Raw genomic sequence first — 19,819 nt, 5'->3', positions numbered from 1 at the left:
GTCTTCTATTGAAATTCCTTTATTTCTCACCAAAGGGCTTTCCGAGCTGGTCGCAGCTCCAAGTTCACTCTTGCTCCTCTCAAGAACATCCTCCCGTACCCTTGCAGAGGACCTCAACAGATAGCTGAGGTTCTAAACAAGAGAACACTGATTTGTATTTGTCAAGAAGTTGCAAACGCTCCAAGACCGATCTCTTACCAAGGTCCATGGCAAGAAAAATCCAGAACACGTCAGGTGGATTTTAGGTTTGATGAGCGGAACATAACAGAATTCAGGTGAGAAAAGAGGGAATGAACCAGAAGAGGCTGAAAAACTCAGCCTTGATCTTGGTCTGCAAACATAAGAGATAAGAGGAAACCCTTTAGGATGCAAATCTGACTATTGTTGAGCAAAGGGAAGGGAGGGAGGGAGAAGAACAAAGTGGAGAGAATAAGACAGAAAGATAACGGAAGAAAGTGAGGGGTCATCCACCCGGTGAAGATCTTGTGGTAACATCATGAATAACAGAAGTCCAATTTCTAAACAACTCCACCAAATATGTCAGGCAAGGGTTTCGAGCTTAAATACCAATGCTGACGCGTGAACTAAGTGGCCGCCTAGAAGGGACATGAGGGTTGCCTCCACACACGAGTCCAGGTGTGCTCTGAGAATTACCTGACCTAGAATCAGGTGGGTCTCGCGATGAAAAACGCTTGTTTGTCGGTATAAGGGTCAGGCCCAAGAGTCTGCATTTACGCATGCTGCCCAGGTGCTTCCTTCTGTAAGCTAAAGTTTTCAAACTTCTCCATGCGAGTGTGAAAGGATTCAATTTAAAATGGAACCAGAGAATCTGAAATGGAGAATCTCCCACACGCGCCCTCAAGAAAACTTAGCTTAAGAACTGAGAGACTGACTTCCCGTTAACGTCTAATTTATAGAAAAGCGAAACTTATCCCTCGACCAACTAACATCTGCCAAGAATCTCTCCCCATCCTCCAGCCAATGAACTTGCTGCTTGGACTCCAGCTAGAGTCCCCTTTCCCGGCACTCCTTGCCCATAAAAACAGCTCACCCCAAACCATCAATGGACTTGCCTGTAGCTTGCTATTTCCTGTGTCCTGAATTGCACTTCCTTTGCTATTCCTGAATAAACTCAATTTCTGGTCATGTGAGCTACTCTGCCTTTATCTCTTAGGTTGACAGGGCAGGTGAAGGAGCACTAACTTACTCAAGCCCATCGAGGTGGAGCCCTAGAGGAACACATCAGAAATTTCACCATGCACTTGACCCCCCAGCCCCACCCCTCATCCCCCAGGATGTGGACATCGCAGTAAGAATCTGCCATCTCTGACACTGGACCCACAGACACACCAGGTCTGCCCAGGGAGGCCCAGATCCTCAGACTCCTTCACCCACCTCACCATACAGAGAAACGAGGCTAAAGACAGTGAGATGGGAAAAAGGATGGCGGTGATGGCCAGATACATGCTGAATCCCATCAACTGAGCCACTGAGGGAAAAAGGAACTTGGCTGAGAAAGGGAGAGGAGGAGTAAGAGCAGAACCTAAAAGCTTTGTCGGACTCTAGTAGGTGGGAGATCTCTCTGTGTCAATCAGTGAGCTCTGCAAACTCCACCCAGAAATGGAATTTACAAAGTCAAACCACCCCACAACCCAAGGAAAGGCTGGGTGGCGATCCAGAAAAGCATCCGGGACTGTGCAGTCATCAATCGTTGACCAAGCTCGCCTGAGAGCTCAGCGAGTGTCCAACCCTGCCCTGCTTTTGTTTAACTCTCTACATTCCTACACAGAAGTCCCCGAAATAGAGGCTAGGTCTTTGGTAGTCAGACTGATCCAATCGAGCTTGCCCGAAGCCTACTTTCGTAAGCTCCCACCGGGCAGCAGGCAATGTGCCTGCTTTACATAAGCCCCCAAAGAGCCACTCACTACAAGTATGCTGACCTTTCATGAAGACAGTCTGAGGATACAGTATTCTCTTCCCTTACTTTTCACTGGGGCAAATAATGAACAACATCACTTTTGTCCCCTCTTCCCAACGTATATTCCATTTAATTGAGCGATAAGACAAGAACGTTGGAGAATTCTTACATGGTGAGTCTTCACCCCCAAGGGTTTTCCTCCATCTGAATCCAACGAACTTCTTCAGCATTTTTCATTAGGACTTTTCTCTGGCTCGGAAAGACCCTGCTCAATGATTCTGAGTCACGGTTTTCATCACGAGAAAATCAGATCTCTGTGAGAGTCAGAATCTCCAGCTTCCACTTTCAACTCCTTGATAGTCACCACAAGCTACTGTCACAGTAGAAGTCACAGGACAAATGAGTTTAACTCACAAGATGTCATAGACTCTGACCACTTTCCCTAGTTAGAACTGCCAGGAGAGGCACATTGCTCAAATAATCAAATCAGGATGCGAGGGATTCATGTGTCTCTAGAAGAATAACGTGGCTACTAGATGAGAGACAAAGACACATTCTGCCCAGGCTAAGCCCTTCCGAGAAAGTACATTAAAATCACACTCTTTCCGACCCTGTGAATAGAAACAATTAAGTCAGGGCTTTTGTTGCTTATTTATTCCTCATTGTGGATGCAAATTTAAGGTTGGTTTTCTGTAACATTAATAGAAGAAAATTATATATCTGCTACACATATAAACATTAATTAAGAGGAAAATAAGTAAAAAACATCAAAGTGGCTGCCAGTTTGTAGCTGCAAATTGGGCCTCACAAAAGGACATTACATAAGAAGAGAATAGGAAAAATATATATAGATACTATGGAGTGTAGGAGGTAACTTGTGATTATAGCTCTCCATTCTTCCAAATAACCATGGGAGAAAACTCGTTTGCCAATATGTATACACATATTCACATATGCATACACATTTTCTTCCGAAATAAGAATGCAATTTCATTATCTCTCAGACCTTAAATAACATTAGTGTAAGTTATTTTTCTATTTGGATTCAGCTTGGTTGACAAGATGACACTTAAGAGTCTGGTAGAATTTGATGTGTGTTGGGTGGGGAGGGGAGCAGGGTTTTATGTTCCAATTCACTCCAATAAAAAAAAAAAAATCAATAGGGTTTCAACTTCTCTTTCTTTCCTCCTGCTCCCAAACCCACAGTCAGTGAAACCGTGAAATGCTAATGAGTCTCTCTATTAATTTTACAACACTTTGTCAGGGATGACTATAATGGCAAGAGAATCTTCGCAATGCAAAACTGAATTATTAACTGGGAAAAGAAAATATTCTATAATGCAGTTTTAGGTGTGCGAAATCACAATTAATGTCAATTACCTGCCATGGGAGACCCCTGTTACTTGAAGTATAAAAGTCATCATACATTTTAAATAGTATTTTATTATTTTCTTCACTTCATTCAATAGGACTATAAACTCCTAAAGGACAGGGCTCAATTCATCTTCCAATCTTATTACATTCTAGCCCAGGGGTAGACACAGCATATTCAGTAAATGCTTTCTGAGTTAATGAATGAATTTGACAAAGAAGCTAAGGAAAACAGCTTGCTGATTAGATCAAAGGTTGAGAAATCTGATTAGGATGATCTGAATGATATCTCAGGCCTTGCATATCAGTGATATTCTTTCCTGACAGGGCCAGAAATCCTTCAAAGCAGCTCTTTAAAGATAAAGGCAAATAGAGGTAGAATTCAGTGTTAAGGAGCCTAAGACATCAAAACGGCTTTGTGAACAACATTGAAATGGAATTTGCTGCAACATTTGTGCAGGGCATGCGATTGATAATGTTAATGTTTTTATAATGTATTTATGGAAAGAAACATGGAGCACACACTCTTCATAAAAAGAATATTTAAAAATTTACGGGAAAACATGTAAATAAGTAATTATTTAGCTAAGACACCCTCTAATTATCTATTTTGCCAGTTTTTCCCAATTCAAGTGTGGTTCTACTCTTCTTCCAGGTTTCCATGACTCCCATATTCAATCCATCCCATCTTGCCAACTGGCCCTTGGAGTGATTCTACCTGTGAGACTACAATGGCAAGAGGCATCAGAGAATCAGGCGGTCTCAGCCAGGAGATCTCGTAAGACAAGCAATTGACACATTAGCGATCTGTGAACTCATCCTGTTCTAGAAAAGCAACCAGCTGTCTAAGAAGTGACTCTGTACCTTGGTTTAGCTCCCCAAGTGCCTGAGGAGAGACTGTAATCATTGTGCGTGTGCTGGTGAGTTCTTCCGCCTGTATTATATCGGGACTAATTTTGCTTATACTCAAGGCAGCCCACATGCTTCTTGGTTGATCTAGACGAGCTGCCTGCAATGTTAAAGACTGTCCACACAATTAAAAAGTTGCCCCAAGCCCCAGACGAATTCCAAATATCCCTGCAGAGATTCATGTATAGAAATGGACCTTGTGTAATTATTTGAGCCTAAGTCTTAACACATTTTACATATGAACTCAAAGTGTTAAGGATTTTAATGTATGTATATTGACATTTTCAAGAATGCAATTACTATTGAAACAAAGGTTGTGTTCAGTTTCCTAAGGGTTGTAAGTCACTCAGGAACTCGCTTTTGGTACTGAATCTTCAACATCCTCGATATGCCTGTATTATCCCATGTTTGTAGCTGTTACTTTCCCAGTGATTCTCCGACAGCGGTGCTCAACATTTGTCTGCGATGGGGCTTGAGAATTAGTCCATTTAGAAGGCTTGTAGGTATTTTTAATGTGAATCCTGGGCTGAGAACTACTGCTCTACATAGGTGTGCAACCCCACCTGACTACTTCATTGCATCTGCTAAGGTGACTGAGCCCTGGCATTTATGTACTGAAATATATTCATTCATCCAACAGTGTATATACTGAATGTCTATTTTAGGCCAAGCACTGTTCTAGGTGTGTAAGACATGTGAATAAATGAAAGAGATATAAATCTTTGCCTTTGCGTAGCTTTCACTCTAGAAGGAAATACATTTTGCCAGGCATCGAATAATTTTACCCATCTTATATATTCCTCATGCTAATGAGACTGGTCTGGTACTTTTATTATCCCATTTTATAAGATGATAGCAGAAAATGGTTAAGCTACATGTCCACGATCACAGAGACAGAAAGAGGTCCAAGCGAGATTTAAATCCAGGCCCCTAGCTCCAGATCATAGAGACTTTACCATTATACAACACCACACTTTTATGTAATACTAATAGCACACACATATGTGGCAAAAGAGATGTACTCTTGCTATACTAATTTTCCAATTGCCTCAATTACAAATGTTCTAGCTCCACAAGGATGTAAGCTTCTCCTGGAGAGAGGCCAGTTTGGGAGGCGTCGCAGTGCACAAATGAAGAACCCACCTTACGAGACCAATCGCTAGTTTTATATCAAGTTGCCTGACCTCTCTTAGCCTGTTTCTTTTCGTGTAAAATAAGAACAATATTACCCAACTCAGAGTTGCTGAGATATTTTTTTTTCCCTTGTGCAAGATGCTTGGCACATGGTAAGTACAATAAATAGCCATTGCTGGTATTCTCTTACACTTATTGGCAGCCCCCCACAGCACCCAGCCAAAGCTGGGTCTATGGGAAATCTCTGAATAAATATGTGCTTTTTATTTGATTGCTGTCAGATATTCCAAGTTCCCTGGACACTCCTGTTCATTCGGTAAACATTTAACAAGCTTCCATTATGTGTCAGGCAGTTCACAGGGGTTATTCAAACAAAAGACGCTTCTTCTAGTCATGGTAAATAATTCCATGGTCGCCAAAGGAATCATTCTTTTCCGCTGACTTGCCAACCTGCCTAATGCAAAATCAAAAAAGCACCACACTCTCCCCTCAGACAAATTTATCAACATATTTTTAAAAATGTAATCCAAATGCCATGGGAATTATTTAATTATTTTCACGTAAATGAATGCAAGACCAAAAAGGTATTTTTTTTTTTTTTTGGTTTGTTTGTTTGTTTAATCTGTAAGCAGACTGGCTGCTAAATGCTCCTGAGAATTCGTGAACTCATCTGTTAACAGGATTTATTTCCTACGCCTAATTCATCATAACCACGTTCCTAAAGCAACGCTGGCTGGCATGGGCTTGGTGTGGGAAGGTGACAATAAACCTCACTTTAAAACGATGTGAGGATTCTTAACTGGGATTCTCTCTGGAGTTAGGGGTGTTCTTCTCCCTAAGGTATCAGTTGAATGGAGAAAAAGTAATCATACCATCATGGGTTAAATTGTGTCCCCCTTCCAGCCCCCCACCAAAATTCATACATTAATGTCCTACCTAACCCCCAGACCTTGGAAGGTGACCTTATTTGGAGACAGGTCTTTACAGAGGTCATCAAGTTAAAACGAGGTCATTAGGGTGGGCCCCTGATCCGATATGACTGGTGTCCTTATAAAAAGGAGGGATTTGGACATAGACATACACATACACAGGGAGAACATGATGTGAAGATGAAGGCAGAGTTCAGGGTGATGCGTCTACAAGCCAAGAACCACCAAAGATGGCCAGCAAGCCCTCGGTGGCCAGGGGAGAGGCCTGGCACATATCCACCCTCACAGTTCTCAAAAGAAAGGGCTCAATCACAAACCTCTAGCTTCCAGAAGTGTAAGACAGTCCATTTCAGCTATTTAAGCCACTTCGTGTGTGACACACAATTCAAAACTAGATCCGAAGTTTGGATTTAGAATAATAGGGTTTGGCTAACTTCAAAATGTTGACCTCTCTTTTCCAACTGCTCCTGTGAAATTCTGGCGACCTTCCTATCATAACGCTTCGCTTCAGAAACTAATAATACTCTCGCAGAAACACATCCCTATGGAAAACCACTGTTAAAAACAACATTCTCATACAAACAGATCATGAGCATCTGACGAACTTTTATTTAACTCATTAATGAGGTAACCGGCACAGAAGACACATGCAAAAGCAAAATGTGTATAAGAGATTGAGATTTAGAATAGCCAGTCAGGGAAAAAATGCTAAATCAGATGTAAGACCTAATCTTCATTGCATTAACTTTTCTTTTGGTCTGTAAAACCACAACGCGTCAGCTTTTCACAGGTTAAACCTCTGATCTGATAGGGATATAAACTGTCAACACCTCTATCCATTTTGGATTATTAATCAAATACACGAGAACCAAAATTACAGTGCCCATGAGCTTCTATTGGAGCAGGCTCATTAGAACACGTGCTAGTGAAATAATGTTTTAAAAATCAAACAATAACCATTTCTCCAAATTTGGGATATTTCTATTCTCAGTATTCATGGTTTCAACTATGAAGATTCCTTGTGTACTTTTATATATGTCTGGAATATTCTGGAAAATCCCGTAAAAATACATTCTCTTACTCTGCAAACAAAGATAGTCACAATTTCTTGGGCACTTAGTCTGCACTAGATATTCTTTTAACCATTTTTTCCCTCTGAGGTTGGAAACAAGACTCTGAGACAGACATTTTCAAGTTCTCCGGAGAGAGTGGGGGCTGCGGCGTGAGAGGGGCAGGGTTGGCAAAGTGAGAAGCCAAACGTGACGCAATGGCCACAGAAGCCTCGGCTGACCTCACATCAAGTTCTGGAGCGGGAATGGCCCTTGAGAATTATCCCGATTTGAGGCAGAGACAATATTTTGAGCTTCCATGTCAACCAGCCTTTTTGGATAAGGGCAAGGCAGCCCCTAGGGGGTACGACCCCAGGCAAGAGGTGCTAGGGGCCTTGCCTGTGAAGGGGCTCAGCTGTAGACCACTGGCAGCCAACACTGCTGGAAGCTGGAAAAACAAGTATGTTGGTCCACAGAAAGCAGCAAAGGACAGCATCCACCTCTCCACCGCCAATGCTTACGCAAACTTACAAAGTGGAGAATGTTATTATGCCCATTTTACTGATGGAACAACTGATATTGGAAAATTTCAATACCTTGCATAAGCTGCGTAGCTAATAAGTAGTAAGGCCAAGATGGGAGCCCAGTTGTCTGGCTCTGAAGGTTCCATCACTGCACTGAAGTGACCAGTGAAGCACCTTAGTGAAGGACTGGCTGAAGGGCATTTTAAGAACACAGTCTAATGTCCAGTGGGCAGTCGTTGTGTAGCTGTGACGAAAATGCCTCCGTTGTCTCCTCCTCCATATTTCCCATCTGCACTTATATCTCCAGGAATGCCTGGTCCTTGCCATAGAGGCAGTGGATGGGGTTTCATGAACACAGAGAGTGAAGATGGGACTGATTTCTACAACTAGGTCAATGAACATAGAACAGGCGTCGCCTACTGGAATAGAGAGATAATCCGAAATTGAACCAATTTAGAAAAAGCCTGAGCCTGGGAACAGAAATAACCTTAAGAACATAAGCCCTCTGGAAATTCACAGAAATTTTAGGAGAAACGATTTAGATTTCCATAGGGTTGTTCTCAGTAAAACTATCAATAGGAAAAGTTTATCTTTAGAGCCAACCGCCCCCTACTTCCATGCTAGAACACTGTTCCTGCCCCACCCCTTGAATTTTCCACATCGCCTTGGCCACCTATACTGTCTCAACCACAATCTTGCTCAACTAATAGTGTCACTGAATAGATAACCCACCACAATTTTGTCAGCTGAAAACAGTTTGTTATGTCCGCCACAAGAGTATCTGCATTCTCAAAAGGGACTCGAAATGCAAAAACCTGCATGACTCAAAGGAATGGAGTCAAATGACATTCAAAGTAGTTAATTTTCCTACACTACAGTCCAGAGTCTTGTAAATATAGATGGGAAATAGGGAGACTGGAGCTGGAGGCAGAGACCTATCTACCTGCTTTGAGGTCAGCCCACATAATAACCCAAGAACACACCTATATGTCGAGAAGACCCTGCTAACTTGTATCAGTGAGAAACGGGTCCTGGCAAAAACTAAGAATTCACTACAGATGGTTCAGATGAAAAGACTTTAGTAAAGGAACTGCTTAAAAGTGGGGTTAGGGGACAAAGCACTATCCAATCTTTGAAACTTATGACAACGCTAAGGAAACCAAGAGCATGTGATATCAAAGAAAAGAAACATCAGCAGCTCTTATCTCTATCTGACTGCGAGGCAGAGAGCAAAGTGCCATATTTAAAGTCAAATAGCCAGTTGGTAACAGAGCCAGGAATAGAAATCAGGTTCCTCCACCCTGACCCAGTCTGTCCACATTATCACTGTATGGGCTTTGTCCATCCCATCTGGTTTGGCCTGCAGGTGTACGTGTTCTGTTTATTTTCCCTGCCTCCCTAGCAACCAATTCATCACTACGTAGATCCTCATACTTCATATGTGTCCTGCAGGCCCACTAGCAAAAACACACACACACAAAAAAAGATATAGAAATTATAATAAAAACTTCCAACGAGTCAGAAAAAGATGTCCTCAATCTGATTAAGGGTATGTATGGAAAAAAAATGTCCTCAATCTGATTAAGGATATGTATGGAAAATCTACAAGTAACATAATACAAGAGGATGAAAGACTGAACACTTGCCCCCCAAGACAGAAATAAAGTAAGTACGTCTGCTCTCACCACTTCTACTCAACATACCGGGGTTGGGGGCAGGGGGTGGTGAGTAAAGAAAAGAATAAGGCACACAGATTAGAAAGAAAAAAGTAGATTGTTCTTATCTGCAGATGGCATGATTGTGTAAAATTCCAAGTAATTCTACAAAAAAATCTACCAGAATTAACGTGTGAGTTTGCAGTCATAGTGTACGGAAGCCACATGCAAAAGTCAACTGTATTTCTATATTAAGCAACTATGAATTGAGAACTAAAAAATTTAAACACCCATTAATAATGGCATTCAAATACATGAACTGTTAAGTGATAGGTCTTATAAAACATGTTTAAGAACTTATACTGAAAACTACAAAATATTACTGAGAGAAATTAAAGAAGGCGTAAATCAATAAAGAAATCATATTTGTATATTGAAAGACTCAATAATGTTAAGATATCAAATCTTCCCAAAATGATCATAGATTCAACACAATCCCTATCAAAACTCAGCTGATTTTAAAATATATGTAGAAATAGAAAAGACCTAAAATAGTCAAACAGAAGAAAAAGTAGGAGGACATTCACTACTCAATTTCAAGACTTACTATAAAGACAAATAAATCAAGAGCCTCCAGTAGCAAAGAAAGAATCGACAATTAGAACAATGGAAAAGAATAGAGATTCCAGAAACAGATCCACCATGTACGGTTTCAAAAGAGGCCCTGAAACAAATCAATGGAGAAAAGAATATCCTTTTTAAAAATGATGCTGGAAAAAGAACTGGTTATTCATATGGGAAAAACAATTCATCTTGACCCCTATCACACAATGCATACAAATAATGCTTCAACAGGGATCTCAGATATAAACCTAGAAGCTAAACCTATAAAGCTTCTAGACGAAAACATTTTTTTTTAAGTTACCTACATGACTTTGGAGTCGGCAATAATCTTCTCTTAGCCAGGATGCAGAAAGTTCTAACCACAAAACAAGAAATTGATAGACTGGACTTCATCAGAATTAAAAACGTCTACTTAACAAAAGAAGTATCGAAAGATACTTTCACTTCCCCTGCCATTCCCATTCTTGTGCCAGTCGTGGAAATGGCAGATTCAGAACCTCTGAAAACCTGCTCCTTCATAAAAGCAATGAGAACATTGACAAAAAAAAAAAAAAGTCAAAATCCTATTTTTCAGAACTCTAGAAATTACCAGCTGATTGGATAAAGTTGGCAGCAGCACTGGCTTTGGCCAGTCACAAGCGCAGGCTGAGAGCATGGCCCTGGGCCGGTGGTTGCTTCGGTGTGCTCCGCTGACCAGGGGCTGACCCCACTTGCCTCCCTGGGCACTGACTATCCTGACCAAAATTTCATCCCGTCTTCCCACTGACCCCGGATGGTAAAAGCATCAAGCTGTAGTCTTCTACTGTGTTAGGTTTCTGTTTGTTTGTTTGCCCACAACTAACCCAGAATTGTGATGATACTAACAAGGCTAGACTTCTCCAACCACACACACGCACACGCATCCAGGCCTGATAACCTGGATGGGATCAATACTCTAAATTTCTAGGGAATCAAGAACTTGAGGGACTCACTACTTGTATCTCATTTTCCTGCCTGGCAGTCCCCCATCAAGATGTCTCTTTACTATTTGTTGTTTCTATTGATGGCCAGGTGACCAAGTCCGCCAGCTAAGCACGTGCCCTAATGGGGGCTGAAATGTCTGCAGCGCCTTCTTGCAGACACCAATAATTGTATGATCTTCTCTGTGAGCTTCACCCTTGGTGGCAGCTATACAGTGGGGGGAGCAAATAAACTGCCTTTACTACCATCGTACTCCAAAGAGAGTAACACCTTCTCTTCCATCCTCTCTTTATATCCATTTACAACAGTAAAGGTGGAGGCTTTTGTGAACTATGTTTCCAGTCTCAGCCCTCCCAACAGGTGTCTGGCCTTACACTGGCAGCTCTCTGAATTTAGAATACTTCAGTGTGTTCGTAGCATTTAGTTTTGGACTTGGCTGTAATTCCATAAGAGTTTTTAAGAAAGGGGGAGGCAGTGTACTTAGCAAAAATGAAATGAGTTTCAGAATCAGACTTTTAGGCATTAAATATTTTTATTCAGTGCCTACTATGTGCTTCATAGTAGTACATTGATTAGCTGGTTGTATGGGAGTAAACAAAATACTCATGGTCCCTCTTCTTGTTTAGTGTATGATCCTGGTGAAGAAAACACACAGTAAATAAGTAAAGGAACGCATGAATAATTGCTAATATATTTAACTGCTATGAAGGAAAAAAATAGGAAAAAGGGATAGAGAATGGGAATTATGATGATTGGGGAAGGCTACTATGAGGCGGTGACAGAAAGAGGATTTAAAGCAACCTGTACCAGAAGCCTAGCTCTCTCACTTGCTAAATATCTATTTATTACTTAATGTCTCTCAGACTCATTTCTCCATCTGTAAACAGGAAGAATAATTTATACCACACGGGGTTGTTGTAAAGATGCAATTGAGCAAGAATATTAAAGGTACCTGTTTCCTATTATTTTCCTACAACACAGTAAAGGTTTTTTTTAAAAAAGGTATTATCATCATTATGAGGATTAGCATTGTAAAGTGAGAAGTGAACAGGACAAACAAAACTAAACCAGATTCAATACTTATTATATTTAAAACTCTGGGCAAAGCATTTAACTGCTCCAAGCTTTTTTCCCCTCAACTGTAAAAGAGAAAAGATGGTATCTTATAGAAACTGAGACTATAAACTACCTTATAAAATGAAAATATTTATTTTTAAAGCCCCGGTGTACTTGGTATGATAAAATAATGAAGGTAATACACTCTTAAGCAGAGGTGGATTTATCATGAAACTAATGAAGCTGAAACTTTAGGGTCTCTCAATTTTATGGACCACTGTGAGTACAGGGAGTCACATAATTTGCATGTGGGTGGCAGGGAGAAAGGATGCAATTAGAACGTGTTTATGTGTAAACATTTCAGGTGTCTAAGATATCTCAGAAAAAAGGTGGGGGGACTGATTTCAAAGATTCCATCCTGGTGTGTAAGAAAAATATCTGTTTTGAATACTAGCACTAAGTGATAGAAGAAGAAAAAATCTTCCCTGGATATTTGACTATGGCTAGCCTGGACTGGGTTTCTTCCCTGGGTTGTCCAAAAGACTTCAATCCACTGAGTATAAAGTTGTTATGGGTTAATAAATTTCCCTGAGCGCCTTTGAAGCAAACACAGATCTTGCCTAGAGAAACCAATTTTGAACCCAGGTCTCAAAGAATTCCAAAAAAAACTAAGTCACATGAAATCTCCATCAAAATCATAAACACAGAAACATTAAAAAAAAAAAAAACCTTGATGGGTACAAGCCAGCAAAAACAGACTTTAGAATACTCAAATTGTCTATGGCCATGCTACCCTGAACAAGCCCAATCCTGTCTGATCTCGGAAGCTAAGCAGGGTTGAGCCTGGTTAGTACTTGGATGGGAGACCATCTAGAAAGACCGGGTGCTAGAGGCATACAAAATTAAAAAATAAGGGATTGTAAGCTGAAAAGGTCCTTGCAATCTGTGATTCCAGAAAAAATTGTTATCTCCCTAGGGGAAAAAAAAATGAAATTGTATCCTATTTCAAAGGATACCTAAAAATTGATCCCAGGTAGATTAAAGATGGAAAGGTAAAATTCAAAACTATTTATCTTTTAGAAGATAATATAGGAAAGTATCTTTTTTATCAAAGTGGAGGGAAGCATTTAATAAACACATACACAAAAATGCAGATATCCTAAAAAGAAAGAATTTATAAGTTCAATTAAATTAAGCAATTCTATTTATCAGAAACACTATGAAAAGAGTGGGAAGATAAGCTATAAAATAAAAAAGATATTTTCAACAAATATTAATAATTAATATAACATAATTAGTAAAAATCAATAAGAAAAAAACATTCTTAAAAAAAAAGTGGACAAAAATTTGAACAGGTACTTCACAGAAGGGAAACCCAAATAGGAAAAAAAGGAAAAGAAGAAAGAAAGTCAAAAAAAATATGCTCAAATCCATTAGTAATCAGACTAGCAAAATTTTTTAAGTTTAATTTTTAATATTAATTCTTGGAAATATTAGCCCTTGGAAAGATATGAACTTACATAGGGTTAGAAGGCATGATCATTGGGAAATGACTGGTGTTATAGGAACACTGAAGGAATATAGAGTATAAGAATCACCGATTATACGCCAATGTATACACCCTAGATAATCTCTGCCACATATGCAAGATGACATCAAAAACACCATATCAGCACTATTTACTATAGACAAATATGGAAAAAGCCCTAATGTCCAATGAAAGCAGAATGGATAAATACATTGCAATACATCCGTGTAGTGAAATAATACTCTATAGCAATGAACGTTTTGTTATAAACGTTTTGTTGTATTCTATGTTCTCTCCCTTCAATAAAAAATACCTTTAAATATCATCGAATTAGAAACAGAAAGGGGCTATGCGAGTCTTTACACTGTCAAGTTACTGTCACCCTAGAAAATACAAACAAAATCATTCTCAATATCAAATGGTATTTTCCTGAAATTCCAGTGTCTTGTTCAAAACATTAGAGATTCTTCTTTTTTTGGAAATGCCTTCGGAACCAGTAGCCATTCTTTTGAACACTCTGGATGTTGACAGTCCTCATCCTTGAAGGATAGGTCTTATTTTATTCAAACAGCAACGAGCTATTTGAAACCAAGTTTGAGAGATGAGATAGGCGACTTAGCTCTGTGACAGGTAAGATGGGTGTTTCATAAAACAGTTTCTCAAAGGAATTCCAAAGAATAATAGACTTCCAGGGTTATCAAAGTAATCAAATCCAGCTTTCCTCATAACCCAGAAACTAGTTCTACCAAGAATCCTGAAAAATGGCCAGTCAGCTGGGGCTCAGAATTTCCAAGAATGTAAAATTAGACAAAATACCCTAGAGCACCATTGATACTTACCCATTAATCCAATTACTGCATTTTCTAAATGTATAATCTTTTGTTATAGTTCACTGGTTGATATTAGACCACTGTTTCAGTTTATTAAAACGATTTCTATCATTCCGTGCATTAGCTCTCTTTCCCAGAATAAGTGCATGCTGATAAGTTGATAAGCATTTGTGTATGATTCACCTAAGTCATTGATGAAAGGTCCACGGCCAAGTGCAGAACTCCTGCTCAAATAGAAAACTGCCTCCATCTTGGAATGAATTAATAATATCCATAGGTGTGGTTTCTATCCTGACCATGAGAAAACCATAAAAACCCATCAGGCACATTGCTAAAATCTAGATGCAAGTTGTCTATGGAATGTCCCAACACTATCGCTATAGTAACTATATCCAATAAGTAAAATGAGGCACACACTTCTTTTGGGGTACTCGTGTGAGCTCATCGTGATGTTCTTTTCTAAGTCCACAGAAAACATCTATTTAAGGATGCAGGGAGATTTTAAGCTGTTTAGGTCACCCACCCAGTTTTGACAATGGGAATATTTTCCTTTTACCAATGCTCCAAGAACTCGACCATTTTCAATATTTCTCAGACATTATCGGTCCATAGTCCTACAATCAAATTTGCAAGATCTCTCACTATCAGTGACATAATTTATTTGAATGTGGAAACTGTCCATCTTCAAGGGAAGTATATTATTTAAAAATATTTCCTTTCTGATTTTGGATTCTTTCCTATTATCAATATTTATTCCTCTCTTCCAGTTTTAAGATAATTCTCCTTAATGGAATTATCTGAAGCAATATTGGGCAAAAATTCGCATCCATTATAGATCTAAAATACTAATATTAGTTTCCTTAGAATTTAAGATTCTTTCAAGGGTACAAAAGTGTTAAAAACACCCAATACGAACTTGCATTTAAATACATATTTTAAACAATACAGACTGTCTTAAGGTAATTTTCATCTTTAAAAAAAAAATGTGAGTGCCCATAATTGTTGCTTTTTTAAGTTTTTTGCATTTTTTTACACTGATTTTTACCCTGGATGGTAGACAATGACATAGTCAGCATAAAAATGGACCCAAGGCGGTAGAAAGCACAACAGAATCAGGGGTGGGGACAGGGAAAGATGGTATGGATCGCCAAAATTCCATGGCAGATCTTGGTTCATCAAACTGGACATGCAAGATAGGAGGCAGCGAGCAACCCACAACTACCACACAAACTGGTCCTGGACAAAACTCTTCTTCTGCATTGCCCTTTATTTCAATTCACCCTGTTATGAACTGAACGTTCATAACCAAAATCATATGTTGCAGCTCTCACTCCCGGTGTGATGGTATTTGGAGGTGGAGCTTTTGTGAGACAATTGGGTTTAATGAGGTTATGTGGGTGGGGCTCCCATGATGGCATTAGTGCCCTTACGAAAAGAGGAAGAGACTGGAGCATGTGCTTGCTCCCTCTCCCATTCCTTCTCCTTCTTTCTCTCTGCCCCATGTGAAGACGTGGTGACATAGTGAGAAAGCCATCTGCAAAACAGGAAGAAAACTGAATCAATGAGCACCTTGACCTTGGACCTCTCGACCAAGTTGTTTAAGCTACACAGTCTATAGTATCTTCTTTTTTTTAATGCAGTCCAAACTAAGGTATACTCTAACTATAGCAATAAGACATCTTATTGAAATTAAATGTTATCTGTAAAATTACTCCCCACTTAGAAAAAAAGTAACTCCTGTTCTTTCCAACATTATATTTATATCCTCAACCTTGGCTTCTAATTGCCCCGCCCTCCAGCATCCGTGCATCATTCATGCAAGACTCTATCTACCTCGTGAATCCACGTACGTAGTCCTCCTATCAGCTAAAGTAAGTTGCTCATTTCTGTGCTTTCCCAAATACTAATTCTTCCACCTGAGATGGCCTTGCCTGACCTTCTAGCTGTTCATACTGTTATCATCTATTCCCCCTTCCTTATCGGAAAACAAACATTAAAATAACCGCTATAAAAACTACTAAACATGAGCCTGCTCTGTGATTTCCCATGACGGAATCCCCCCCACTCTGTTCACTGCCCTGCTACCCTCTGTCTCTTGTTTCTTAGTAGAAAGCAGAAAGAGGAAAGTTTAGATCAGTTTGGTTTGGTTTTAGAGGTCCTGATTTAGATGGCGTGGGTCGGACCCAGGCCTTGATATTAGGAAAATCTCCCTGGGGGAATGGAACGTGCAGCCAGCGATGAAAGCCACAGTGAGAGTGACGCTCCTCAATCCAGCTGTGCACAGTCACCGGCCAAGCTGCGGACACGTCCTCTTAATTAGCAGTCAATCACAGACCTACCAAATCAAAAGCTCCGAGGCGGAGGCATTAGGCAGTTCTCACCCATCTTAGATTGAGAAACTCAGGCCAGAACAGTGTGTCACGCTGATGACTGGGAAGGGTGGCAGATTATGAGGCCAATTGCCCTCTTTTCCTCCCATTGTGGAAGTCCCTTAAAGTCCAGGAACACTGTCCTTTCAACATCATCCAAAACAGCATATGGTACCCTAGTGGGTCGTTATTAAAACCCCTGCTTCACTTAGGGTGACGTGTGGTATATGCGCTGTGGTGACGTGTGGCATGTGCCCACCAGAATAATCAAATGCGGGCACGTGCAACAACTCTCTGTCTTATGCAAAATAAATAGGAAGTATGCAAAGCAATAAGGAAAAACGTGTCACTCAGCAATACTTTGTTCTCCCTAAACACTAAACACAGAACTGTGATAAAACCCCCGGCTTATCATATTAGTGGTTGACTAGTCTTCAGGGAGCACAGAAAAGGGAGTGATTTCTGCCTAGAAGAAGGAAGTAAGGAAGGCTTCACCCAGGAGGTGGCATTCGAGCTCAGCCTGAGAAGAATTTAACCAGAGGAAAAATTAGGTTCGAAGCTTGCCGGAAGAGAGGAAAGCATAGCAAAGGCCCAGAGCTGTGACAGTGACTGCCCGGTGCTGGTGCAGAGTCACCATGATGGCTCACATGTGAGGAGTATGAAGGAAAGAAACAGAGCATGAAGCTGGATGTCTGGGGGCAAGAGGATGAGGCCTTGAATGGCCTACTAAGGAGAAGGAGATCACAGACAATGGGCATCACGAAAGCTTTTACATAAGAGAGCTCATTACCACTTGGTCTCTGCCGAATCTTTCTTATTCACAACTACATAGAACCACAATAGAATATTCAATGTTTTAGTTCTCTGGGAATCACAGAACATTCTTACAACTATCTTAGTATAATTTTATGGCATCTTCAGATGATCTGAACATTCGTGAAAAGATCCACTGTCAGAAGAAAAACTGCAAGAAATGCCTTTAATTGACTGTAAAATTTCCTAAGAAAAGCTTGCAGACTATTCAAGCTCATGATCAATCCCCACAGGTATCCCCAACTGCTATCACATTCGGTTGCTATAACAACCTGCCACTCACTTCTACTTTACACCAGTAACCCGAAGACAGCTGGATCCAGAATAGGTTAATTCAAACATAAAGCAAAAGACGCCAGTGACGGGAAACTCAGCAGGGAGGTAATTAAAAATGAAATCACTATTCTCTTAATGATAAGAGCAAAGGATAATGTAGACTCGTGAACACATGCAGTGTGTGTTGAAAAACTGAAAGGTATTTGCCAAGAGTGAACATTCCACCACTGACCGGGAAAGCTTCTCTCCTCAAGCACCAGCTTCAGTTTCACGCCTTCCGTCACTGCATAAGGCTCTGTGTGCAAATTCCTGAAGGTCAAGGTGGGTGCCTCCTTAACCTTCCTCCCCTCAAATTTAAACACTTCTCAATATCATCATTGACCTATCCTTTTGCCTCTTTCTCTGGGGCTGGGACGGTGGGGGAGTGCGGGGGGAGCTCTATCTCCTGGCTTTAGCAAAATTTTCCACTTTTTTAGTTCATTTCTGCCTGCCTCTTACAAAATGTCACATCGAACATCCTTTTGCTCCCTGATAACTCTACTCTCTCATTCCAGATGGGCTCTTATCTTTTCTTATGGAATCTGTCCTCATCTACTTGTCCTACAAGGTCAGTTCACATTCCTGATCTCTCTTACTAGATTATAGAATACTTGGGGACAAGAAATGCATCTTATTTGGGGCCACAAGCTGAACAGCGAATAATAGGTGGCCGATATTTGTTAATGTGATTGTAACTCCATGAAGCAATTTTGTCCTGTACACAGAAAAACTTCAAAAGTGTCCCTTTCTTCAATTTGGTGGCTTAGAGCCTGTGGGATGTGGGAGGCCCTATTATTTCAAAATGGCTCAGATGTTTTTTTCTTGGTTCTCAAGAAAGAATAGGAAAAGACAGGCTATATTTTTTTTTTCTTTCTGTAACTTAAGAGAAAACAGAACTCTATTTAAAATGAGTCGTTGGCATTTTGGCTGCAGGGAACGGTTCTCAGGAAGATGAAAAAAATGAAAGAAAATCAAAGAGTAGGAAAGCACATTTTAAGTGACATCAGCATTTTATAAGATGCTATGGAGCACTTGCAAGGCTTAAAGATATATTTCATTGACACTCTAGTGTGGGCATCACTCAAGAACAGTTATAGTGTGTGTGGTGTGTGTGTGTGTGTGTGTGTGTGTGTGTGTGTGTGTGTGTAAAACATTCGTATAAAAATATCTTTTATTTCAATATTTTATATAGCTATTTGGAAGTGTTCAGTTAAATTTCCACGAAAATTAATGAAAGAGCAACATTATGTGGGATGGCAATGAGGCACGATGCAGGAAAAGATGAAGTTCCACCAAGAGAATATGATGAGCAAAGGGTTCCCACTTCACCTTCCCGTGAAGACGTCTCATATAAAGTCGGCTACCCGAGGGCCATTTCTGGCTGAAAAATATCTCGGCACGCAGTTATCACACTGCTTCCGTGTAGACTACCTCGGATGGCTTGAACTTTTCCTTGGCATCCTTGTTGCAAAGAAATCGTGAGCCCCATTCTCTTCCACCGGAAGAGGGTTGCTCCTCAGAGGCTGCCTTCTTGGGATGTTCTCGGAGTGCTTTCCCACCCAGAAGAAGGCGGCATGAGGCACCGGCGTGGTCCTCCCCACTCACAGCATCCCAAGTGCATTAAAACGAGAACCACCTGCACGGGCAGGATGGCTCCCAGCCTTGTGAGGATAACGGTGGTGAGCAATTGAGCATCTACTTTCTGTCAGATGATATATGAGGAGTTTGTTAAAAGAGCAAACGGTAGGTATTATTATTATTATTATTAGAGCAGCTTTACAGATGAATGTAATGAGGGCCAGGGAAGTTATGTAACTTGCCTAAAATCACAAGTT

General features: G+C 40.4%; 1 protein-coding gene and 1 pseudogene across 1 annotated transcript in view; one reads left to right on the top strand and one right to left on the bottom strand.

The window, feature by feature from the left end:
* Positions 1-19,819, bottom strand: part of DGKI (diacylglycerol kinase iota) — a 375,451-nt gene that overhangs the window by 251,286 nt on the left and 104,346 nt on the right. The window lies entirely within an intron of this gene.
* LOC120601354 (uncharacterized) lies at positions 12,906-13,024 on the top strand (annotated as a pseudogene).

The sequence above is a fragment of the Pteropus medius genome, unplaced genomic scaffold, assembly GCF_902729225.1.
Source record: "Pteropus medius unplaced genomic scaffold, Ma_sr-lr_union100, whole genome shotgun sequence".
NCBI classification, from domain to species: Eukaryota; Metazoa; Chordata; class Mammalia; order Chiroptera; family Pteropodidae; genus Pteropus; species Pteropus medius.
The sequence above is the reverse complement of the archived record's forward strand: the minus strand, read 5'-3'. Positions and strand labels throughout refer to the sequence as shown.